This window comes from Haemorhous mexicanus, chromosome 10 (assembly GCF_027477595.1).
Source record: "Haemorhous mexicanus isolate bHaeMex1 chromosome 10, bHaeMex1.pri, whole genome shotgun sequence".
In the NCBI taxonomy this organism is placed as follows: Eukaryota; Metazoa; Chordata; class Aves; order Passeriformes; family Fringillidae; genus Haemorhous; species Haemorhous mexicanus.
Genome location: NC_082350.1, coordinates 10,320,168 through 10,346,589, shown reverse-complemented (window position 1 = coordinate 10,346,589; position 26,422 = coordinate 10,320,168). Strand labels below are relative to the sequence as shown.

General features: G+C 40.5%; 1 protein-coding gene across 3 annotated transcripts in view; it reads right to left on the bottom strand.

Moving 5' to 3' along the window:
* NYAP2 (neuronal tyrosine-phosphorylated phosphoinositide-3-kinase adaptor 2) overlaps positions 1-26,422 on the bottom strand; it is a 127,043-nt gene that overhangs the window by 83,238 nt on the left and 17,383 nt on the right. The window contains exon 1 of one of the 3 annotated variants that reach the window (XM_059855291.1): positions 15,153-15,337. The exons of the other annotated variants lie outside the window; for them this stretch is intronic. The gene's annotated coding sequence lies outside the window, so the exon portion shown is untranslated. Of the gene's footprint in view, positions 1-15,152; positions 15,338-26,422 lie in introns of those variants that run through there. 3 annotated transcript variants of the gene reach the window in all.

Genomic DNA, 26,422 nt, shown 5'->3' with positions numbered 1-26,422 from the left:
GTGGAATGGTAAATTAAGTGGGGGATGTACTAGTTAGTTCCCTGCATGAGAGGTGATCAGCTCTGTGCTATTCACACTGAAAGTATGTAAATTCCCTTTATTCCTCAGGCAATTCTTCAGAGCTGTCATTTTTTGAATGTTATGTTTCAAGTGTCTCAGCTTGAAGAAATAATGCTGTGTGTGCACTGAGGTTGTGAGCTGTGGCAGTCAGGGCCACACAAAGTCTGGACCTAATTTTATGTAAAGATGACAAACCACAAATAATGTGCTGTTCCTTTCCTTTGCTCTAAGAATTATTGTTAAAATCTGCAAAGCTGCTGGTAATAAGCTGTAGTGCATGGACACTTCGAGGTTGCTTAAACCCCTTTGAAAAGTCATCTATTTAGGAACAATAACCCTGACATAAGATGAAGTGGATTTCCCTCTCCCTAAGCTATGTTGCAGGCAGCAGCCCACTTTAAAACAACTGAAAGGGGAAGAAGCTCAGAGACAATTTGTATGTGAGCTCCCAGCACTGAAGACCAAAAGTCCAAATCAGTTATCTGCACACCAGGCTGCACATAGGAAGTTTCTGTCCCTCAGAAGAACAATTCAGCTATGCTTTTAAATTGTTTATGTATTTTCAAACCCAAGAAAATACTGTTCTCTGCTCCAGAATATGTGGTACCCCTTTCCCTGCTCCGTGGCCCAGTGCCCACATAGGACACAGGAACCTGCTGTCCTGTCCTTACTGCACCAGCTACTCCAGAGTTTTCAATCTTGAGATGCTAAGACAAACAACTTCCTTCAAGGTGGTCTCATGATAAAAATCTTAAACCAGAGCAGCCTCAATTCAAACATTTTAGGTCATTATGTATAAGACTGGAACAGCAGACTTTCAAATCCTACAGAGAAGTTGTGACAACATATCTTTTAATAGGCACTTTCACCCACTAAATAAATGTAGTGATGGCCTACTGAGCTTTAAGTAATAGAATCACTGAATCATTGAAGTTGGAAATTATTTTAAAGATCATCAAAGCCAACCATCAGCCCAGCACCACTACCATGCCCACTACTAAACAATGTCCTCAGTGGTAGGAAGGATGAACCTTACTGGACTTTGCACACACACTTCTGTGAATTTGCATGTGAAATGATTTTGTACCCTATCTAGAAAGGCACACAGAAATGTTAATGCTCCTGGTGGGGAGCAGCTCATTATTCTGGTCTCTAGAATCTCTATTTTATTTTTACCTCGGTAAGAAGTGAAAGGTAACAATTGTTAGATAAGAGCTAGCAGCACCTAGTTATTTAACCAGTGGATACATTGCTTTACAACAAAAGAAGATTATTACAGGTAAGAAAAGACAGATGCAGCACAACTACATTATTGCAGCTCTAAAGTGCCTTCTAGAAACTTTGTGGAGGAAAATGATAAAATCAGCATATTTCCCATGGTGGGTTTTGAGTTAAACAGCTGAGTATGACCTGTTGTCATATTTTCAAGTTTTGCCTTATATCCACAACATACCTAAAATGAGTGACAAGGCTTTTTTACAGTCCTGTTATTGGATTCTGGAATGGAAAACTAAACGCAATCCAAGGTTGTAGGACACTAGAAAAAACTTGGGAAGTCAAAACTATGGAGTTTCACAGATGTTTGTGAGTGATCCAAGCTGACACTTTTAATCCACACTCAGATATTAAAAAAGGGACATTTCATAGGTGGATCCAGTAAAATTTGGATAGCTTTGATTCAAGCCCCAGAACAGCTTCAAGAGGGCTCACAAAAGAATAGTATCAAGGGAAGAAATATCTCCTGAGGAGAGATTCCCTCCTGTGATAGTGACAAAATTGGGTCGTCTCCTAGATGCTAGCATCTATAATTCTTGAAATGCAGCTAAAATGCAGATAAAAATAAATACAAAGTATAAGCTTTCACAATAGATTGGAGTTATTTATGCATATACTTCATAATCTGTGTTTACTGCCCTTCAAGCTGCATACAGAAACAATTAGATGCCTTTTTAGAAGGGGAGGTATGGAGCATGCAGATCTTTAGCTTTGATTTAAAGAGTATGACAGGCAATCAGTGTGTGTCAGAGGAAGCCCACATCAGCAAAAAGACATGTTAAAGCCACATTTGAATTTTCTCTTTTAGGACTGAACAGATGAGTGTTTCCTTCATGTTCTGAACACAGTGGGATTGGGAAATATTCTGAATTTCAGGCTAGGAGAAAATGGATTGCTTAAAATATAGGAAAATGAACAGCACTGATTTTATTCCTCACTTTTCAGAATTGAGTAGTGCACAGCAGAAAAAGGAAAGCCAGATGCATTCCTAAGTCTGTTATATATTTCCACCAGAAGTAGCATAACAACTAGAAATTAACTATTTCCCTACATTTTTCACTCTCATGAGATAAATGTTAAATTTAGATAATGAACTAGAAAGAAAAAATAAAGTCTATGGATTAATATTTTTTAAATCATTATATGAAACAGGAATACAGACAGGAAATTAAAGGCTGTATTCCTGTATTAATACTGATGTACAATGAGAGCAGCTAAAGATCCCTTTTAAAATTCATCAATATCACTTCCAATGTAAAAAAGGTTTACATTGCTTGTGACAATATGAACTGAAGCTATTTTACCTGGGAAGAGTCTGATTGCAAAGTCACAAAACTGTTAAAATTCAGACTAATAGAAAGAAGACATCTGAGGTGAGCAAATGGGTTGCATTTTGTTTTAGAAACCAGAGACTCAAACCATCATGTATTAAATTTGAAAGAAGCCACTACAAAATTGAGAAACCTGAGCAGGACCCCCAGTCCCTTCTGTCCCATTTCCATGGACAGCCTCCTCACATCCTTTGTCAAAGCCAGACCCACCATGCTCTGTCAGGACTACAGAGACAGAGAGATGTATAAACAAACTGCTCTGGTTCCTGTGCAAATAAACCAAGGTCAGCTTTTTCCTCCCAAGTCAAGTCACTCAGTGACTACAGTGAATGTGAATGGCTGGACAAGTGTCTGAGACTGTCCCTGGAGAGGAGCACTCTGTGCCCTGTGCTTCTGGTGGCCAGGAAGAACGTGAGCCAGACAAGTCTCTGTCCTGCTTTCTAACTGCAATGTGCAGGGTAATTGAGAGGCAAAACAGAGCCTAAATCACCCAGAAACCAAAGTTCTTGACATTCAAGCTCCCCAAAACTTCCTTTAGTGACAGTTATACACACATGTACCAGTCACACAATCTCATGCAGAAAGCTCCAGTCTGCGCTAGTGCTGCTTCCAATGACAATGTTCCAACATGTGGTTTAATAGTTCCATTGGTGTTCTTTGAGAATAATGACTGTTGTTGTTCCTTTTTGTTTTGCTGCACTTTCTGTCATTTTGCTAGCTTACATCCCTAATGTGTTTTATTATTATGCAGGTCCTCGCCCAGTCTATCTGTTACTTGCTCATTAGAACTCCTGTGGTAGAAAATGTTCCTGCAGGAGCCTAATTCTAGTACATTCCAATTTATTTTCAGGCTGAGTGAGTCTGAAAACTCAGATTATTAAGGTGAGTTTGCAGTGATGTATCTGATAGACTGTGTTTTGTCCTGTTAAGGTAAAGGGAAATTAATCTATACAGTTTTAACTTTATATTTGGAAAGCTAAACAAAAAAAAATAAGTATATCTAGATCCTCAAAGAAGCCTGCTTCCACTGAGGCTTAAAGTGAATAGGAGGTCAAAACCATTTAAGGCATTTCTTTATAAGACATATGAGAGGGATATATGGCCATTAGTAATACAAGCCTGTTCTGATGACACTTTCACAATGAAAACCCACTTTGGAATTCTCCAAAATAGCTTGAAAATTTCCAAACAGGTGTTTTTAGCTTAAATTGCTAATAAAACCACTGAGTGGATCAGTGAGTTGAACCTACAGCAAGCTTCAGCAGCACAAAATTTTTATGTGTGATTTTAGGGCTGAGTTCCCTACAGAATGACCGTAGAGTTCTTACTGCACTGCAGTTATGGCTATAAAATATTAGCAGTGCTAAGTAAATTACAAGATATCATCTGAGAAAGGCCTTCCATCAGGTAACATCTGGACCTCCAACCTATGCAGAACAGGCCCTATTACTTGTCTCCAACTTATTTTAAAATCATTTATTTACTAAGACTTAGTTTAAAGCAAAAGAAAAAAGAAAAAAATCTAGGAGTTTAATCATAGCTAAAAGGTTTACAGCATGCATATTTTCTTCAATTTATTTTTAAAAACAGCAGCAAAAATTGACTGTGATATTGAAAGGGCAAGAGAAAATTAAGCAATGCCTCATCTACTACTTCCAACTCAATTTTAAGCACTCTGGGCCTTTTCATATAAATGACAATTTTATTGTTGGCATTAGAGAAGTAGTTATCCTGCTCTCTGAAAATGCCTACCACTTTCTGGGCAAGTCTGTGGAATATGTGTAAATGATTAACCACAGGCCAGGTCAGCTCAGACACAGAGCAATTACAGACTGCTGCAGAGCCCTAGAAAACTTTAAAGCCCCAGGCCAGCAGAGGCCTTTGGATTGAGAGATGCACACTAAGCCACTGGGCAGCCACAGCTGCCAGAAAAAGGTGGTGTCATCTCAACAGCCTCTTTCCTGTTCCCCTGCACTGATTTTTTTTTTTTCATTTCCTGAGGCAGGCCCAGTGTGCACATACCCAGCAGGCATCACAGCCAGCCCCCAGGAGGCTCTGGTCTCCAGAAGAGCTGTAACAGCCCAGGAGCATCTTGTCAGACCAGCCAGCCTGAGCAGAGGGAGCCTGGCTCTAGCCCAGTCATGCCTTAATGAGAATATCATCTCACTTATTACAAAAGACACCAAATAAAACTGGATATTTAGGACTCATACTGTCATGAGAGGGAAAACTGCTACTAAATATTAGCTTATCACTAGGTATCCAACCAATTTCACAGAAGACTAGCAGCACCTCGTTAGGTTTATACCTATAAACTGTCATCTGTTCAGTCCATTTATAAAATGGGGGAAGGCAGCAGGAAACCTAAGGATTCATGAGGAGTTCTTGGAGAGAAACATCCACTGCTCTCTTTGTCATTTCTCTTAGCCTTTGATTTTAGCCTCATCGTTTCACAGTTCTTTCTCCTCCTTTCTGCATGCCCTCTGCTCCAGCAGAGCCACCAGTCACCCTGGGCACTCCATGTTAGACACTGAGAGAGCTTGTGTGCAAATGTTCAGCACCACTGTCAGCAGCCGTGTGCTGGCTCTGACATTTTACACCACTTGATCCTAATCTAGAGACAAGGGGAAAGGATGGCATGAGGGGATGCACAGGGGAAAGCAGAAGCCACCCTACAAAGCCTGTGACAGAGCAGAACCAGGCCCACAAGGGGAGCTACAGGTCAGCAGGAGGGCAAGGACTTCAGAAACCCCACTGAGTACACAGGACCCAGCTAGGGGCAGCTGTCTTGCACAGTGCTGCAGTCTCAGGGACTTACACTACCTTGGCCTCTCCTGATCATCTCCTCTTGGATAGCTGCTATTGCTCCATTTCAAAAGTTGGCAGATGATGCAGAACAAAGAGCTGAGCCAAAACCTGAATTCACATGCCGTGGTTCCCAAGCTGCAACCTCAAACCCAGAACCACCCTTTGTCACACTTCTGCTTTTCTCTGTGTGCTTTGAGTTTCACCTCTGAAATACACAGAAACACTGGTCTGAACAGAGCTTCAGAGCCCTCAGAGAGGGGGGCACACAAGGCACCACACACCAACTCAGGAAGGAACCGTTGAGCCTGTGAAGACCCCTCCAATACACTCTTCTTTGACACAAATGACAATGGCAGTTTCTCAGGAGATGACCAAGTCTTTGGTCTTAGAGCACAAAAGGGCTATGCAGTGAGGCCACAGGCCTGGAAAGCAAAGCAGAATATGTTCTTGGCTTATCTACAGCTGCTATCTAATTATTTTCCACCTTGCTGTCCAAAGTTCCTCAGCATACTAGCAGGAGAAGCAAGTCTGTAAAACGCAATATAAATACAAAAAAAAAAAGATAAAATACCTCATGTTGTCAATGTGATTTAGCCCTTGGCCAGCAACCTGTGAACAGATTTGAGTATTTGGACAATCTGTTTATAACAAAAGACATGACAGACAGGAATGCAAGAGTGTGTCCAGTAAACATGGTGAAGTGCCAAGGCTGAGGGGATCAGTAATAAATGGAGAAAAACAAGTTATTTTGTTTTCTACCAGCCAGATAAACAGGAAGAGGAAGATGAGGAAGAAAGGGAGAAGTCCTGCCCTGAGCATAGTAGATTCTTCATGGATGGATGCTTATTTGCTGCACTGCAGATACACTTACACATAATAAACCTGAATTCATTAGTACTAAATATTTATGCCCAGCTTGTAACTCATCCAAAAAAGCAATTATGATACATCATATTGATGGAGAGAATAAAATCATTAAAATTTGGATCACTCACAAAAGAGACTGTGTCAATGCACAGTTAACAGTAGAATCCCTAGTACAGTACTTTTAATGGGAATAGTCCAATGCTTTCTAGTAAAGCAATGCAAAATCTGTTTTGCTGTAACACTGCCCTGGTTCCAGGTGGGATGGGGTTAATTTCTTCTCAGTAGCTCTTACAAAGCTGTGTTTTGAATTTGGAATTAGAATGGTGTTAATAATACAGTGATGTTTTGGTTATTTGCTAAGTTGTGTTTAACCTAAGTCAAGGACTTTTTTCTTATCTCATGTTCTGCCAGTGAGGAGGTACACAAAAAACAAACAAAAATTAACACACCCCCCCCCCCAAAAAAAAAAAAAAATTAGCATCGCTTAAACTAAGAGGCAGCTCTTGGGACTGAACTTTGTTTGTTATATTTTCCCAGCAGCCTGACGTGTCACAGGTGTCATTTGTGGGGGACTGAAAACACAGAGGTGAGCTGGTGGCAGCAGGCCTTTCACCTCATCATGGGAGGTGAGGAGAGCTATACAGGAAGAGACTCCTCAGTGCCCATCCTCAGCCTATTTCCAGTCCATTTGGATATCTTTGAGAAAGGGCTAAACAACAGAAACTCCTTGGTTGGAAATTAGTGGAGCTATCAAAAGTCATACCCTGAGATGTGACAGTCAGAGTCCTCTCTTTCTCAAATAACACTTGTTAGAGATTAACCATGAGGCCTTTTAAAAGGCAGCACATTCCCTGCAGAAGTCACTGTCCATGCTGGATATGGCTTCCAGCTCCAACAGCACAGAGGCCTTGGAATCAAAGCCTGGTTGGAGATTGTAGGTCTTGGAATTACCAATAGCTACTTAAAAGATATGTAACTTAAAGCACAGTCCAAACACACTGGAGGGAATCTGATACAAGCTGATGACCGACACAGGTTTTAGGGGAAGTGGCTGTCCAGTTTGGCACTGGGAATACATCACTACAACATGACCTACACGAGTTTTGGGCATCCCTTTGGATAACCCTGTATGTAAACACATGGTGCCAGTGGTAAAACATCAGCTGGCAGGATAAACTGTAAAAGACATAGTATTAAATCAGGCATTTGCAGGGCTCAGATCCAAAGATACTAATCCTTTCATCAGGATTCAAACTGGCAATATTCCATAGAGGAGGACATTTGTTCTCTCTCTGGACTGGATACAAAATTCACCTGTTCAAGAGAGCAAACCCTCTTTTATTCTACTCCCAATTCCACTACTGAGGAAACACATGGTGGCAGTGGGGAAAGGCATAAAACCTTGTTTGCCTTCTGTGTGTCTCAGAGAGTGACCACAAGTGCAGTGACAATGCAATGACACTATTTGGGGAGGTGTAATGCTCAGATATGGCTTTGCATTGTGTTTCACAAAGCCCAGCAATGGCACAGGAGCATGCAACATGCTTGACCTAGACCAGGATCAAAAATCCTCACTCACTATGTTTTGATACAGGCCCACCTTAGTACATGAGTTAATCAGATCCTTGAGTTCACAAACAAACCCAAAGCTGACATTTAGATCTGCTGACATGGGTCTCAGTACTGGCACAAGAATGGTATTCAAAATTTCTTTATTTGGAAATAATTCCCGTGATCTAGATACCACATCATGAAACTGCTGCCTTTTCTGTAGTGACTGCCATTCCCTCACAAAACTCATCTGCAACAAACAGTTCTCCAAAATCAAAATTGCCATTCTGATAGAGAAAGATGATCTGATGATTTAAGCCAGACAGCAAGTAAAACAAGTTGGAACAACTTCAGAATATTCAGTCAGTGATCATTTCCTTGAGTTTCTGTTTTGCCATTTTGTTTATTCTTGAGGCCAAGCCTGAGAACTTATATCCATGCTTAGATCAAATTGTATGTTGCTAGTTTGGGCAACCACATATAGTAAATATCACTGTAGGTATAGACGATGAAGATGTCTTAAGAATTTCTCTGCTCAATTCCTATGCACCAGGATATTTACAAGGTGGCCAGAGCCAAATAAATCATCATTTTCTGTGGTAGCAATAAAAGCATGATCATTATCTTGAAGGTTCTATTTCACTGTAATACCACAGGACAGGAGTGGGATACTACCACTGAGAACAAACAAGTTTATTATTTATGGAAGTAGTTCATTGATCCAAACACAAATCACAGTTAAGATTTACCCAGCTATAGAAATCCCAAGGAAGTATTAAATGAAAGGCTAAAATAATTCCTGTGTTATCTCCCAGGTAATTTAATTAATTATTGCCAAGTAATTTCTCCAATTCTGTGTTGGCCATCATATGTGGTAAGTGAAGAACCTCAGCCTGTAGATTTCTGTATGTTTAAGTAGAGCATTTTCAAGGCCAAGTTTTTTTTACTAGTATGTGTTAATGCATCTTATAATGTGTGAAATACAGTTCAGGCAAGTCAGTCTGAAAATCAAATCACTTTTGCTACACATACTCTCCAGGCTGAGATGGTAAGTTTTTGGATAATAACTATATAAACGTTAATAACTATATAAACTATAATAACTATTTAAACTTTAAAAATAGATTTCTACAATCTAAAAATAAAACCAAGGTTTGATAAGCTGTATTTTAGCAAAAGGAGAAAACTGCTTGTTTTCTAAGGAGAAAACTACTTGTGGAAGCATGATGTAAAGTATTACTTAGCAGAAACCATCAAACAACTGGCTATTTCCCCAATGTTTTATAAAGCACTTTTGTGCACAATACATAAAAAGGTGTATTTAGCATTAACATCATTATTGGAACTTATGGTCCTAGGATAGTGTAAAAAGCATCAAAATCCACAGCCTTAATAACTTTTTATTCATTAATTTCAGCTCAAAGGAAATCATGGAATCATGACAAAGCATGTTTACTCTTTTTTCAATGTCAAATAATCCCTGTCTTTTCAGTTTTTTCTTGTGTTGCTCCTAGATGGAGTTACCCTGTCAACAAAGTGTCATAATATTTCTTGACAGTACATGAAAATAATTTCTAGATGTGTTCTTTTAGGATAGATTATAGCACAATAAGCCATTCCATTGCCTTTGAAGAATTATAGTAAACTGCTGTAAAGCTCAGCATATCAATGAGGCCTGATTGCACACTGCAGCAATTAGCAAGGGGATACATCTCATTTAGACCTCTCCGACAGGAAGGTGGGGAGGGTGGGTGCAATAACCCACTCAAGCCTCCAAACACAACCCACAAGCCCTCACCTTGTTTTTGGACAATCGAGACCCTTTCCTGCCAGCCTGTACCGTACAAAACCCAGAAGAACTGGCCAGGGGGAAATGTCAATGAGACAAGTCAAATGAGAGCACAGATCTTCACAGAATGACAAAAGCACTTGTTCCATATGAGCAACTCTATTTTGCTAGTTAAAATGGCCTGAAGGAAGGGGAGCTGGTCAGGGAGTAGAGTTCAGTGCAGCCTGGGAAAGGCAGGGAAACTGATGAAACGAAAGGGGCTGCAAAGCTGTTGCAGTAGTGCATGAGGCTGTCTTTGGGAAGGGAAAGGCTGATAGCATCCTTACCCTTTTTACTCAGGTCTAGAAATGTCCCCCTAGAATGGGAATTTTGCTTTATAATTAGAGGAAATACCTTTGGGTGTGTGAACTGCCAACTGCCACCAGCTTTCTGGGGTGCAGCCATACAGCCTTTGAGCCTTGCCTCCTGCCCAGTCTGAGGTCCTTGTGCAATCAAGCCCCACAGGTGAGGTGATGACCTACTTGAGAAGTCAGATCTTCTCATGAAATAGGAGTTTCCTGTCAGGAATTTCCTGGTTTTATCTCCCCAAACCAATCTGCAGTGAAATGATGTGCCTAATTTCTGATTTTAGAGACACTAGAACTCCCTTGTCCTTCATAAAATATCTCTGACTGACCGACATATAACCTCGGGTAATTAGGTAGATTCCTAGATGGCAAATATCCAAGATTCATCTTTAATCTCAAGGGAAAGAATAGTGACAGAGCTTCTTAAAGATTTTCAGGTAATTCATAGAGACATTACATCCCTCATTACAGTCATCTTAAATGCAGCAGAACTGAGTTGGAGTTCCTGGAATGAAATGAGATACAACCTAAAGCATGCTGAACAGTCCTTTCCTAAGCATCTCCCATTTCCTACTCAGCCTCCTCAGACAGGTGATAAATGCAATCTCTCCATTTATTGGGTCATATTTCATCAAACACAAATGTGGGTGTCACTGTACATCTGTGAGTGCCCTCCACGGCCTCTCCAGATCGTGCTGATGGGGCTGCAGCACAACAGAACCTTCTCCAGCCTCCGTCAAGCACAGCTTGGGACAGCAAGGCTCACTGACACAGGGAAACAGTTTAATCTGGCAATTAATTCAGGGCCTATGCAGAAAAAGAAATGATCCACTTTTTCAGAAGACCTCTCTAATTTAATTCTCAGCTAAACAGGAGAGCAGTTTCTATTCTTTCCTGACCTCAGAGATCCTGGGGTGAGCAAATCCCTGAATCAATATCAGAGGTAATTCACCCCAATCTGGGATCAGTTCAGACCTGGTTCAGGGCTAAACATTAGAAAATACTCCCAGACAGCAGGACTCCAGGTGGGATGCTCATACCAGACATCTAATACATGGTGTTGCTAAATCAAGCAAGCTAAAGCCACTTATTTCTATACTACTGCAATTACTCTTTAAGATCCTGACACCCATCCTACAGGCCATGAAAAAGCAAGAACCCAGAGCTAGTCAAGAACACAGGGAACCAGCTACAGATAGCCTCTGAATTCTAAATCAAAAATCTCAACATTAAAAGTAAATAGTTTATAAACTATTTAGCAGTTCAAAGATTAGCCACAGAATTATCCAAACAGTTATAACAAATTTATAAATCTATGAATAAAATCATAAGCCCCCCTTAAGCAATTTATAAAGCAGAAAAACATCATGTCAATTATTTGCTGTAAAAATGTTTTCTGCTTTAGCTTCTACTTAAGTAGCTGCAAAAATAAATAGCTTAACAGCCTGCAACCATGTTAGTTTGGCACAACTGCATTTAAATTTAACTCTTAACAAAAAGAATTTATGATTTACATTCACTTTCATTTCAGAAAAACAAAAGAATATACTTTTTTTTCCTGTCTTCACATTTATAAAGTAGAGGGCATGAACCTTACAGAGAACAGCCTACAGCATGCAAATCTGGACTGAGGAAATTGCAGAAATGGCTCAGTTGTCTCAGGCTGATCGCTGGGAATCAGTGAGAGTCAGCTCAGGATTGAAAAACTGCTGCCTATCAAGGTTGAGATGGTCATCGGATGGGACCTATTTCAAAGTTCAGCAAGGTTCAGATACAAACCCAAACTTTGTCTCAATTGTGAAAAGAGAGTAAAATACTATACCCAAACTCATTTCACATATGGTTAAATGTAATTTTTGGGCCCACCCATCAAAAGGTTGTTCTAGAAACCTCTTGGGACAGAAGTACAAAGCAGAGGCAATACTGCGGAATTGGGTGTTCTGATGAGCAGGAAAATTGGGAAAATGGATAGGAACAAGTGAGGAGCTACATCAAGAAGTAGCTGAGCCTCATTTAAGGAGAAACAGCTGAATTCAAAGAGAAAGATAATGGCAAAATGAACTATGTGGGGAAACCTGAGAGAAGCTTGATAACTTTCAACACTTATGACATGGTATTCTTATTGTACAGATCAGCTCTAATACTTTTGCCATACAAACTGAACAATTCCAGCTATAAAAATGAGTCAGTTAATTATACATGCATATTTGTATGTAAAATAGGTAAGAGTATGTAGTTATTTTTCAGAATATGGTCAGATCAATGATTCTGGAATTGCATAGCTGATAATATTTCTAAGCTTTAGATATGCAGCATAAAACATGTGGACTGATTTTACTTAATCAAACAATTTTAAGTTGGAACTGCTTTCTCATTTAGCTAACAGCATATAATAACCATTAGAACGTGCCATAAAGTTATCATCTTATTTGCATGAATACCATACTAGAGGAAATGAAAGCATTTCAGATTTACACAGCCATTGAGAGGAAGATCAAGTCCACAGTGTATAAACATTAAAAAGACCCTAATTAGACTCAAGTTTTTTTGACAATTTTATTTCCAGCTAATTAGCACTGATGTTTTAGTACTAGGACCTGACTGCATGGTGTTCTGCAATAACGATGATTCATACCTACATTCAAATAAATAATTCAGCAAAGAAATATGCATAGAAGTGCTTTTGTTTATAGTGCTGTCAAAATGAAATACTTGGGGAAAAAAAATAAATGTTAATTGTCATCCACTTTGAACAGGTTGAGACTAGACTAAGTGCTATTTACAGGGAATCAGTTGCCCTGCGGACTGGGAATAATTAGACACCAGAGCAGGTTCCTTGCAACCTGACATGTAAAGGCCAATTTCTGGTGTCTCCACACACTCCCATGCCTGCAAGCTCTCTGTGTACAGCTGGGAGACTGCAGCTACAGCTGTGTCATTATGTGACATGTTTGGGTGGCAGCCTTTCCCAAAACTCTCTTACAGGGAGAGGAGGTTCTGCTGGTAGTATGGGGGAGAGCCCTGCCCCATATCCTCTGGGAGAACAGGGTGATGCACTTGCACAATCCAGCACCCAAAACCAGAGTAAGTGCCAGGACTGTGCTCCACCCTGGGGCTTCTGCCATGCTCCCATGCAGGGAATATTGCTGCCAGAATACCCCACACCTGCGGTAAGACTGCAAAGGTACATGGAATTTGCAGGTAGAAACAACAATGTGGGATCACTGCATTTGGAAATGGGTATTTTCATGTCCAAAATCTTCTGTACACATGCAAAACTCTAAAGGTTACACGTACAAGCCTTAATATTTAATGCAGAATCTGTAGATGAAGCAGCCTGGAAGTACATTAACCACAGAGAGAGACACTTCACAGCCAAATGCCAGAAATATATTGACAGTAAGAGACAGGGAATCCTGAATCATTCTTGTGCACAAAAGAATTACTACATCTAAGGTCATTTTTAACAAAGAAATGATCTCTAGGCATGGCTGCTATCAGAAATGGCACAGAATAAAAATAAAACATCGGAATAGTGTAAGACTGCTACGAAGGAGGGGACAGGCTATTCCAAGTATGGAGGACCTTCCTTCATCTCTTGGCTTCACCACACACACTGCCTAAGACTGGCTTAATCCTTCATATCATCATTCATGAAAGCATTCATCCTTTGGAGGCTCCTGTCCTTCTACAGCAGGTGCCCAGGCTGTTCAAATGTGTAGTTATGGACATTCAAGCCATGGGACTAAAATGGGATGGGTCATGGAGGGGCTGCCCCCTTTTGGAGCCACAGTGTTGGCATCAGGGGCACTGTGGATCAGAAGCTGGTCCAAGCAGCAGCATGCTGGTACTTACACATCCTCAAGAGAGTGGAGCATTGCAGTTGCCATTGGTCCTGTTTGCTAACAAAACCAGTTTAACAGGTAACCAGCAACTGCTGCAAAATGGAACTGTATTTTTAACTCCAATTTTCTATCACTGTGTATAAACCATCTCAATGAGTACAAATAATTGCAATGTCCTGTTTCGCTCCTCTGTAAGTAGCAGTGCACTGATTTCAGACAGAGTAACAATCCAATGTGTGAATACCTTGGAGGTGACGTTTCTTCCCTTGTCCCAGCCCTGCTTTAGGCCAGATTCCCAGCTGGTATAGGCTAGAGAACTTCACAGGACTAAAAGAATGATGCTGACTTATGGCAGCTAAGGATTTCTGCTTCGTTAAGTATGAGGAGGAGGAGGAAAAGGAAAATTTATCAGTGCAGTTACTTTAAAAGGCCAATTACAATTTTATTAGTGGAAAAGCTTCAGCAGTTTTAGTTATTTACAATTTAACAACCATGCTATGAATTTAATTGATATAAACTTCCCCCCTCCAAAATAATTAACACTATTATCAATAAAAATGAATTGAGTGTGGATCAAGACAGTTTGGAGTAGACTTGGTGGTATTTAGTGAAGCCTTTATTATTACCACTTTAATGACCTGAGCTTAAACATTCTGCTTCCTTTTACCATCTGTCACTTTTATTCTGCCCTTTTGGATACACATGTGGAAAAGAACAGGCCTGATGTACATTGGAAAAATAAAGTCATTCAATTAATTAAAGCCTTTGTTTTTACATTGCTGACATTCATGAAGTGGGAAATAAAAAAAATGGATTCTAAACAAATAATAATGAATCAACAGCATTAATTAAACCTTTAATAATGAGTGACAGTAATATCCCCAGAGTCTAAATTCCATTTTAACCATGGTAGATAAAAGCTGATGCAATAGACTTGTCGTTTTAGTTCACTAGTACAGATTCATGTACCTCACCTGGTATCTCACCTGAGGATAGTAAAGTCCCTGCTGAAGTCTCAGACAAGGTACCAGATTTCCATGCAGTGACTGATTCTGTTGGATTTAAGCATTCCAGCTCCTTCCTTATTGCCAGAAAGCCGACATGAGTAGCCAGAGTCTGATTTCACACCAGTTTAACACATCAGTAACATTTCAGTAGTACAATTCAATCTCAAACTATGCCTTCACTTACACAGATAGCCAGCCAAGGTGAAAAATCAGGCCAAAAAGACAATTCCAGAAGCAAGGTTGCTATTGCCTGGAGACAGAAAGGCACATACCTCCCACATATCTGTGCTCCACAGAGAGATTCCTTTCATCCATTCACCCAGAACAAGCAAATCCACAAATGGAAGAAATGAAGCATTCTGCTTCAGGCTTGGATCCACAGCATAGTTGAGCTAAGGTGCATCCCCTCTGCCATGGACCTATTAGCAAGCAGCTCCTACTACCTCAGGGGAAGAGGGAAAGTGGGGCTAAGACAGCTCCACCACACCCTCACCTACCTGCTGCACCTGCAGGACAGGCAGGACCAGGGCACAGCAGGACTGGAGCCAAGACATGAACTGGTTCTGCTCTATCCACCAGCTACAACTACTACTCCTCCCACCCTGACTTATTTCTGTAGCTGTTATCTAAGCTGCTAGCCCAGGTTTGTGTTTTGGTAACTCCATCATGGCCGGGGAGGGAAGTGAAGGCATTTCAGCCCTGTGGCTGCAGTTCCTTCCCAAGCACAGTCCTTCCCCAAGCTTCCCCTGGCAGTGCTGCACAAGGCAGTTTAATCCCTGAAGGGAAGAAGAGCTTCCAATCCCCAGTTCTGAAGCAAATGCACATTTATTTTGAGCAGGCTCCAAATACTGCAGAGCTCCCTCCTTTTTTTGCAAGAACCAGTCAGTCATTAAAGCTGACCGGTCCTGGCTGCTGGATTCTGCTTGCTTGCATTTTACAAAGCAGCCATGGCAGCTCCTCATGTGCTCCTCTGTGCAAATGTTAGCAATAACAGCTCACACAGACATGAAATGTAGGTATGCAGGCTTAATTAGAGCTAAAAAGATTTAAAGACAAATATTTTCCTTAGAGAAAATCTGAAGCTATACTTCAGACACTTGCTTGGACAGGTTCTTTGTACTAAAAAGAGTTATCCACACTGCAGTGTGCTGGAAATCTTTAAGGAGAATAAAAGAATCAAGAGCTCAGAGCAAGCTTTAATTCCAAATGCACCACTGATGTCTATATTCCTGTGATCCCTTGACAGGTTTCTTTAACCAGCCAGCTGGGATTGCAGCCAGGCCAGCAACATTTAGTTCCAGACTAGAGGAAAAGCTATTTGCACATTCAGCCCCCTGCTGTAGATCAGCAGCACTAATAGTTATGGTTATGTTATATATAACAATGAATTAGAGCTCAAACATTAACGAGCTTTTAGCAGATGCGTTCATTAGACCCTGCTGCAGCGAGTCTGAACCCAAGCAAAATGCTGAGCTGCCTGCTGCAGCTCTGTACAGTCTGCTGTCATTTCCATAATAGGAGAGGTATTTTTGAACACCTTTGATCAGGCTTTTCTTATTTTTTGCAGAAGTAGCTGAAAATAAGGAGTGTCTAGGTGGCATGTCATCCTTTCCCCTCACCTACCACTTGCACTGACAGATTCCAGAGAAGAAATTCCTTGGCTGATGGCAGAAATCCTATCACTTCATCAAAGCTGGTGGCGCAATCTGAGTTTACATGCTTGAAAATTTTGCTCAGTAAGGATTTACCTACCATAGCAAAATGTGGTCCTGGATAGCAATTTGCCTCCTCTAGCTAAATTAAAAATCCAAAATCAAATTTGTTTAAAACAATAAAACAGAAAATTTATTTTCTTGAACAGACCCCATGTGGAAACTTCAGAAATCTGAATTTTCATAAGCAGATTAACTTTGGCATCTCCCACCATGAAACAAGAATATTTAAATCTAAAAATAGTATGCTAAAGCTGTTTTAAGTTGGATAATTCAGCCAGAGGTGGCTTTCATTTCATCTAGCTCTACCTAATTTGCTACAGCTAAAACCTATTTGAGACATGCTGAGCGAAACAGACAAGCAAAGCATCCCCTTGTCCACAGCTCAAAATTCCACTTTAAATCTTGCAAGTCACTGCACGCATCCTGTCCTATATTTAAAAGGTCACATTTGACCAAGCTATAATTAATCATACATCCTCACAATTTAATCAATTGGTAGATAGTTTATACTAGTAGCCTTCTGTAGCAGCATGCAAATCTTTTTGCCCTAGTTCAGCTTCTTTCCAACAAAGCAAGTCAGTTTACAGCAGAAATGTGAAAAGCTAATGCTCATCTGTTCGAGGAGACAAACACAGGAGATGCCTCTTCCTTTTGTTTTCCTTCTTAGAGATCAAGGAGAATGTACATAGGTATGGGGAGGCTGATGTTTAATTATACAATAGCTATGGAGAGATAACAATCTCTTTGAAGTGCTTTAACTTCTGTGCCACTTTCTCAAGTGCAAAAGGAAGGAAGATACTTATCACTTTGAATGATGCCAGCTTAGATGTGGGGGAGGAGACAAGGAGGAAGAAAGCCACACTAAGGAAAATATATCTTCAATTTGATTAATAAATGTAAACACATCATTAGATTAAATAGCAGGTTAGTTTCCTGACAGGTAGGTTGTCAGGAGGAGAGAAAAGAAAGAGAGGAAGATCACAAAACCCAAACAGGTGCTAAAATTGTGGAGCTATTTGGAGCTTGATTCTGTTTCTATTTGTGTGGGTGAGAATCTTTCCATCAACTGGATGCAGCAGGAGCAAGCCATGGGTTGTTTTCTGCAGTTTTTTGTGTCAGTGTCAATTAACCAATTCCTACTTTATTCAGCTTATGCACAATTAAAATCTAGATTTAAACCACAAAGTGATTCCTCATCCCTATCCAGGATTAGGTCTGAAGTCCTTTTATGAGGGATTTCTTGTTTCAAGGAGGATATTCTGATCAGGAGTAGGCAGGGACACCTTTCTGCTACCTGCAGAAATATTCTATTTTCAGCTACCAAAATAGTAGGAGTAATCAAGAGGGAAAATCCTTTGAGTGCCTTGAACTGATCAAATCTAGCAAAATAAAAAGGGATAGAATTTAGATTAATAATTTTAGATTTTAGAGTATTGAACAGGGAAGGCAGACTACAATGAAAGAGTTTTTCCTTCCACTAACATCCTTTATGAATGGGTTCTCTTAGTAGGTAGACTATCAAATCTAAAACAAATCTTAGCAAAGAGGAAAATCTATACCAAGAAAACAAAGAAGAAATGAAATTATTTCCAGTATCTGTTATTTATCAAGGGATCAGAAGTGTCCAGCTGTGAATTTCTCTGTTCAAAAGCTCATACTTTTTTTAGATATAAGGATAGCAGAATTTAGTAAAAAATACAGACTGATAACCTAAGCAATGAAAGTGTTGCCAATTAAATTATACAGTTGATTAGTACCAATTAAAGCAGAGGGAGAGGGGAAGTATGGTAATTTAAGCATAGTGTGTGAGAAGACACACTGGAGCCCTTTCAGAGGGCTCCAGATCTGATCACATAATCTTCTGCTACTTCTTACAGAATTTTGGCCATCTCCATGATACATATATTTATTTAATCTTACATACCAGATGTATGATATACAGGTAAGCCCATACATATTTTAAAATGAACTGTTGCTTAATCTAAAGCTTTTTTTATTAAATAATATATATTTTCCATACAGCATACAGCACACATGGTTTAATTATCATAGCAATAACTTCCACTTATCTCTGTGCACTTGCAAATACTCCCTAGAGACCAATAAAAGGACATATGGCTTAATGGCATCTCTTCAACTGTAATCATTATCACTGGTACATGTTAGAGTATTAAAGGTGAACTGAGGGCTTGTCAAAGATGAGCTCCTTAATACAGACATTTGCTTTTTCTTTCAGACAAAAAGCCTTTGAGTTGGGCTCATGTTATAGTTTGGGTTAAAAACAACCCTTTTATTTGGAGGCACAACAGGAATTTCTTCTCTGTAAACATACACATACAAGTGTGCTCTGTTCCTACCTTGGAAGGTTTATCTCATCCCATTCCAGCAGAACAACTGGCTGTCTCCTATTTGGAAAACACAGCTTTATTTCTGTGGCTGAGAGACAGGCAAAGCATGTAACAGGCAGTGAAAATTGAATCCAGAATTAGAGTTTCAGTTCAATTTTTCCAAATTTTTGAGAGCTGTCTGGATCCAGAGAGTTATGACTGTAGGCCAAACATCAAGGTTCAGTGCCTAAACTCACATATGGAATATGCTTTTAATTTAGAAACTGGGCCAACATCCATGATGGCAGTGAGGACACTCAGTTCTCTGCTTCCCAGGGAAGAACCAGTGGGTGTAAATGAGGGAACTATTTGTACTACAACAACTGCTGTCTGATGCAATGATGGTAAGAGGTCACCAGCTTGTGTCTGATACCAAGTAGGGATTCTCATCCCAAAAGTACAGCTTTACTTGATAGCTGAGTCTCCAGCTTTGATCCTAGTAGGTCAGAGGCATCCAGACCCCCGGAACAAATCATCCAGACTCTCCTCCCAACATCACAAATCCACCCAGAAACAGACCCTGCCTGAGGAATGCAGCTTGAACATCACATATCTCATGTGCAATGCTCAACTTAATTCTAGCATCTAAACAGAAGCTCATACAGTCAGTGCCTCATATTTTCTGTGGAGCTGCACTCAATACCCAGGCCTTCAGAAAAGTCATTTGAGTGTGAAGCACGAAGTTGGTTTAATCTTTCTCAGAGCTTCTGGATGGTGCAGTTGTACAAATATCAGATAACATAATTATTTATTGTTTTCCAAACAGGAATAATTAGGATGTGTGTGAGTGTTTTTCTCATCAAGATGCACATTAGTAATTCTGGGACTCCACCACATTTACCTTTGTGTACACACAAAAAGTAGAGTTGGCTTATCACTCCAGATGTCTGGTGCAAAAGACATCTGATCCCAACAATAACCAAAGACCTGGGACATTAAACATGCAGATGCAAGTAGCATTTTTAAACCATATTCTACTGCCCCTGCAAATGAACCAGCTCAGTATCACTCTGAATCACACTAGAGTTAACAAGCTGTCAACCCAAGCTACTGACAAAAAGGCCTTTTGCCTCAAAATTTACATCTCCACAGCTGCTTAAGGAGTACCTTATTAACTCTTTTCATAGCTCATCTTCTCTCTGTAATGAAAACTGAAAACTTGGTTCCCGTTGTTTCCCTACAGATAATGAAATTATATAGCTTCTGAACTTTAATCTGTCTCAGAATGTGCGATTAAGGAGTGCTACCTCCATTTTATACATAGAGATTTTTCCATTATTAAAAAACTAGGACAAGAAATAAAGGAAGAAAATCAGTCTGAGACTCCTAAAAGGATCAACAACCTCTGATCCAGCAGCTTTCAGCTTAAGGTGAGGAAGAACAGAAGCAAGTAGCCTTACTCAGCAGGTGCATAGGATACACCCCACTGCTCCCACAGGGGAAGAGGGAAGGGTCTGCAGGCAGGACACCCCTGTGCTGCTGCCTCTGGCATCCCTCACACACCTCCATGGTCCCATTGTGGGCACAACCACGATGAGACATGGTCACTTCTGCTAGGAGCTCATAGTTTGGAGATGAGAAGCAGGCAAAGCAAGGGGGGTAGCAAAGGAAAACACCTTTAGTGACTTTCTTCAGATTTCATTTTCTAACAGCAGAGAAAAGAAAATCCTTCTCTCCAAAGCCCTACTTGGGTAACTTTTTGTCCTCCAAAGTGCTGCTTATGGCAGGGGAGTTCAAATGAGTCTCTCCAGCCTTCTTCCTCTGGACAGCAGGATACCCCTCTTTAAGCTCTTGTCTGACTTATGAGGAGCTGAGAATTTTTTCTATCAGCTCAAGTCCTCTTATTGGAGACTTTTGAAACACTATATATATTTCCAGGAAATCTGTTTTACTGTTACCATCTTCTACTCCTCATCCTTTCTCCTTTCCTCAATATCCATCTCTCCTGCAAATCAGATTAATTGCAATTTTCACAAAAATGAAAGCAGCAAAGAAGCACATGCAAAAATTCTGTTGCAGGGGAAAAAAACAAAAAAAGCAAACAAAACCCAGAAACAAACAGGAATAAGAAAAGACAGAGTTAGGAAGAAAAACATTTCCCAAGAAAATCCATGCAGAACCAGACAATACTTGGTGTTTGGACTTTCAGTTTCAAGCCCAAATGAGCCACATCTGTGTGGCCTTCTGCTTGAACATGCAAACAGCTCCAGCCCCAACGATGCTTTTGTCTTAAAATCAGCACTGGCAAAGGATGACATAAATATTTTTTGCCTCACACAGGAAAGGATTCCATTTGCTTCAGGAACTATTCAATTTTATCTACTACCCTCCAACTTAAAAGTTTTGTATAGTATGAAAATAAAACCAAACACTATGCTCACACACAAAGAATAACAAGCACAAAACAACTCACGGGTACTCTATAGGCTGAAATTTGTTTGCACAAATTATTCAGTGAGCCCTCATGAATAATGAATGCATTGTGGAAGCCACGACTAGCTTATGAATTATTTATTAACTGAAATATGGGCTGAATTTGTCAGATAACCTTATTTTCCACAAATCATTCAACCATTTCCTACATTAAATGGTACCAACTGGTCTCCAAATAGCCCTACCTGCAAAATCTTTGTTTTCTGTGGCATGAGAGGAGCTTTTAAAATCAAATTTCTGGAGACCTTCCATAATATTGTCTGTCAAAGCTTTGCTCAAAAAACAAGTAATTATCCAGAACCAATATTAATGCCATCCTATATTTTAATTACCAAAGGCTATAATGTGACAGCTTGGCACCTATCCTATCAATCCCAAGTCTGAAAAGAGAGTATGGGCAGAAATTACCTATCACATAATACTTTAGGAATAGTCCTGCCAATCACAGTGCCTTTAAAAGGAGTCATTATTTTTGAGTTGTCTGGGAGAGAGAGAATAACTAAAACACCCCAGTAAGTGAACGAACATGACCAGAAATTTAAAATATTTAATTTTGAAGTGTTGTAAAATGCTTGGGAAATTAATTCAAACTTGACATTTTATAACATAGGCTCTTTTCTTGAAGATGTTGCTCTATAGCCTGTTTAACCAAGGACTCTGAAAGTAATTTATTAGTATATGTAAAAGTCTTCCACATGGGAGCTAATATTGGTACACAGAAATTGTCCTACTGGGTTGGACCTGAAGTCTCTTTAATGCCACCCAAACTTTACAGAAGCTTGCAAAAAGCCTGCAGCAAGCAGCCAGCTCTCCATCACGCTCACAAACATCACAAGAGCAAGCTGCTGCTCTTGACCCAATTCCTGCTCGGTGCCAGAGGCACACGGAGGCGTTATCACTGCATCCCTCCAGATCCAGGCACCGCTCATCCCTGTCCCTTTCGCAGCACTCACGAGGCACGAGGAAACCTCTCCGTGCCCTCTTTTCCCGAGCATCCCAGAGCCAGATGAAACTTGACCGAGCGTGAACGAGGGACCATCCCCTCGAACAGCCCGGTGCTGTTACAGGTGACCTCGGCAAGGCCAGCCAGCAGCGGGTGTGACACAGCCCTGCCGTGCCGAGCGCTCCCCGCCGTCGCACGCGATGGCAGCGGCGCCGGCCGGGGCTGCCCCTCCCCAGCCGCTCACACCTTCCCGGACAGCCACGGCGAGCAGCAACGGGATGCTCGTCCCCGGCCTGTCACACCTTCCAAGGATGGCCACGGCGAGCAGCTGCAGCCTGCATCAGCCGAAGGAACAGCTCAGGTGGGATTTCATCCCCCTTGGGTTGGAGCGGCTCGGCACGGCAGAAAGCCGCCAATGATCGCGCCGTGCCGGGCTGAGGAAGGCGCTGATCGTGCCGTCATTGTTGCTTGCTTATGCAATTGTAAGGAAGGATTGCTGCAGCAGTGCCAAAAAACCCGAGGTGCTCGTGACCTTTTGTTTTGCTTGCTGCGGTCTCTGGCAGCTTCAGCAGCGTGATGGCTCATGGCAACCAGCAGCCACTGAAGTATTTATTCGGGGTACAAATGAATAATGAACAGGAGCTGAATCAGGACCCCCTACATCAGCATTCTTACCCTAAAAATGTCAAAATGCAACGAGGCTACTCACAAATAAACCATACAGAGATGAAAAAATATAGCATTTCCCCAGTGGGTTATTGCAAATTCAGTTCAGGAATAAGTTCATCCCAAATGCTATTCCGGTAAATAAAGGAAGTTGAACTAGATCATGTTAGCCTTCACTGCCCCAGGACAAATTGTGAGCTCGGGAAAAGTGGGAGAATATACTAATTAAAGATCTATTTATTAATAGATCCAGTTGGAATCTATTTCTAGTTTCTCATCTGGACAAATACAATGAAATCAAAGTGGAAGAAAATGTACCATTTTCTTCAGGGCTGGGTGTTTCATTCTCTTTTTCTTTATAGCTACTATGTCAAATCAACAAGTATTCTACCATAGCTGAGTTGTGGTTATTGCCATAGGATGTGTTATCAGCACGGCCAGGAAATGGTTCACTTGAGGCAATTAGAATTGACATACAAGCCTTCATTATAATTACAAAATTGGGAGGGTTTACAACCACACAGGCTTTTTTCCTGTGTGGATATAGTGTGACCTGACCACAGACTCACCACACATTCCCATTAAAAATCAACAAAAAACAAATCAAAAGCATCAGTCTCCAAGAAAGAGGATAAAGACCAAACTGTCTAAACAGTTTCCTCCATGAATAGGCATAAAGGCCCTAAAAGAATAGCAACACAGATGTTACAAGAAGTGGAAATCCCATCTTATAAAAAATAGTCACAGCCTGTGCCTTGTTGAGAAGATCTCTCCTTCTGATGCTTTGAGGCACTTGATAAATAAAAAGAAAATAAAATTAAAAAAAAAAATTCAGAGGCTGAGAACTCTACTCCCAAAATTACTTCCTTTAGGCTGAAAATTAAATATTTAATCATGTATGCAATGAGATTCTAAAACTGCAGTGGGAGAAAACTGGCTAATTTTAGGATTAGGATAAACTTGCTCCTGGATGCTTCACCAGATTATGAGAGACATTTGTTCTAAAAAATGCACCACTGCATCTCCTGTTCCCCTTCTGTGTTCAGGTGAGTGGGCTCTGAGTGTATCCTGTAAAAGCCTTATCCACCACAGGCTCAAAATGCTCAGATTAGGGTGTTCCACTGTTTCCTATGCACACACACAGAGAAAGATGAAAAGGACTGGGAAAAGAGATTTGCATCTCTTTCAGCAGAAAGTATTGCAAAGAGACAAATGAGGACACAGCAGTGAAAGCAAAGCAACTACAAAGCTTCAGGTGGGGCAATCAGAGAGTATGAATCATCTGAAGAACTTTGCCACTGCTCGTCAAACAAATTATTCATCAAATTACATCTGCTGGTCTTGGACTAGTTCTAATAAATATCCCAAGCTTTAAAAAGCACAGTAGTAAATCAGCAAGATTAGATATCTTTGTATCATGTGGTTTCATAAACACAAAGAAGAAACTGGAAATTCTTGCAAATTGAAGATGCCACTGTAGAGGCAAAGAATCAATTTTGATTAAACAACCTGAAATTTGTTTTAGTTCAAACTAAAAATAGATCAATGCTTTGACTTCTCAGAGAAGGAGAGAAAAATAGCAGGCAATGCATTTCTTTGTCAAGCTGTCATTTCATGTTTACCCTTCTAAACAAGTTCCACTCACCTCAGCTACCTTAAGGCTACTGCAGACTTTTAAACCAACAGCTTTGGCAGGTCTGCACCATATGGGCACTGCATCCCCTTGTAAATTCTAAGTTACTTACAGCCATACAGTAAATATTCAGGCAATCCTGATCATCCAGGCACCTTCTGCTACAACTTTAACACCTGGGTCATGTTGGTAGAGACATCTACATTGGGGCATAGTGCAAAATTTAATCTGCAAATGGCTGAATCTGAGCCCCATCTGCTCATGGACGTAGCTGTGGTTTTCAAAGCTAAAAGATCCCCAACTCAATGAACCCAAAGGTGACTGCTGTGTGCTGTGAAACCTTGCACTCACCAGAACTGCAGTGCTCAATACACACATAAAACTGCCGACACAACAACCAGTTCATGGAAACTTTGCAGGCTGCATGTCCTCTGAAGCACTGGGATTGTCCAAAACCAGTCTGTCTAGGAAAGGCTACTTTAGCAAAAAGGCACCTCAATTTTCTTCATGTGTACATCTGCTCTCCTGTGTTGATCTACATGACTGAAAAATGGGAAAAATATAAATTCAGGTATGCAAACAGTTATATTAACAGTCCTGGACTGAGGTCAGGAACCAAAGCAAAGAACCAAAAATGAAATGTTTTAAATGAAACAAAGTTCAATTTTCTCTTTCAATGAAATTAAAAGGCCTTCTTCAATGCACAGCCTAGCACTATAACTTGCTAAAGAAAGATTCTTAGGTCTTGTTAGAGATCTTACACTTTTTTTTTGTTTTCCTGAGAACTGACAGAAGGTTTCTGTATGCTACAGAGGACACAGGTGAAATGGTTTCCAGTTTCCAAACCAAGAAATAGAAAGGGTGAATTGTGGGACTGCAACTTGCTAACAACACACAATTACAACTGACCACCCTGTTCCTTTTGTTTTGGCAGAAAACAACTGAGAATTCCAATTCCTCTGTTGCCTCTCTCTGTTCTCCTATTTCTGCTTCACTGCCTCTGGTCATGGAGAGATTCTTCCAGCAGGTTGACAAGCACTATGGAACAAATGGCACCTTAAATCACTGATGGTTCACAAAGCACATTGAAATAAACATGGATCTACCACTTTGGCCTTCAGATGATCTCAGTCTGTGAGGTGTCTCCTTACTCAGGCCCCCTTTTACTGCCCTGAGACTGCTCCTTGTGCACTTCACTGAAAGCCAACACTGGTACATTTTCCTGCTGTCATCAGCACAGAAAGCAGAGCAAACCCTCAGGACAGAACACACACTCAAAGGATCTGGAGGTTACAGCCTTGCAGGGATAGCAGACATGGGTGAGCATTTTAAGCAAGCAGGCTTAATGTTTCCAGTAGGCTGGTTGGTTTGGTTGAGTTTTGGGGTTTTTTTCCCATCCCACTCCTACATTCTACCATATTTAATCTGGGATCTCACCTTATGTGAGAAGATGATGAAAGATGTTGCTGAAAGCCAGGCCATCTGCAGCCTGTGCCACTCTTGGTGGTGTTTTAGGTCAAGAAACAACTTAGAAGTGAGTATATCCACTGAATCCATATTCAGTGGTCACATTTGACGTTTTTAACATGTAGATGTTTCAACATGAAGTGACCTTTAATTTCAGTATTTTAAAATTACATATCAAATGAAAAATTTGGACTTGGCCTTTACAATTCATTTCACAGGAAAACCAACCAACCAACCAAAACCAAAAAACTCTGATTTTGATTTTAGCTGGAAAGCACAATTAAAAAATGCAGAATTT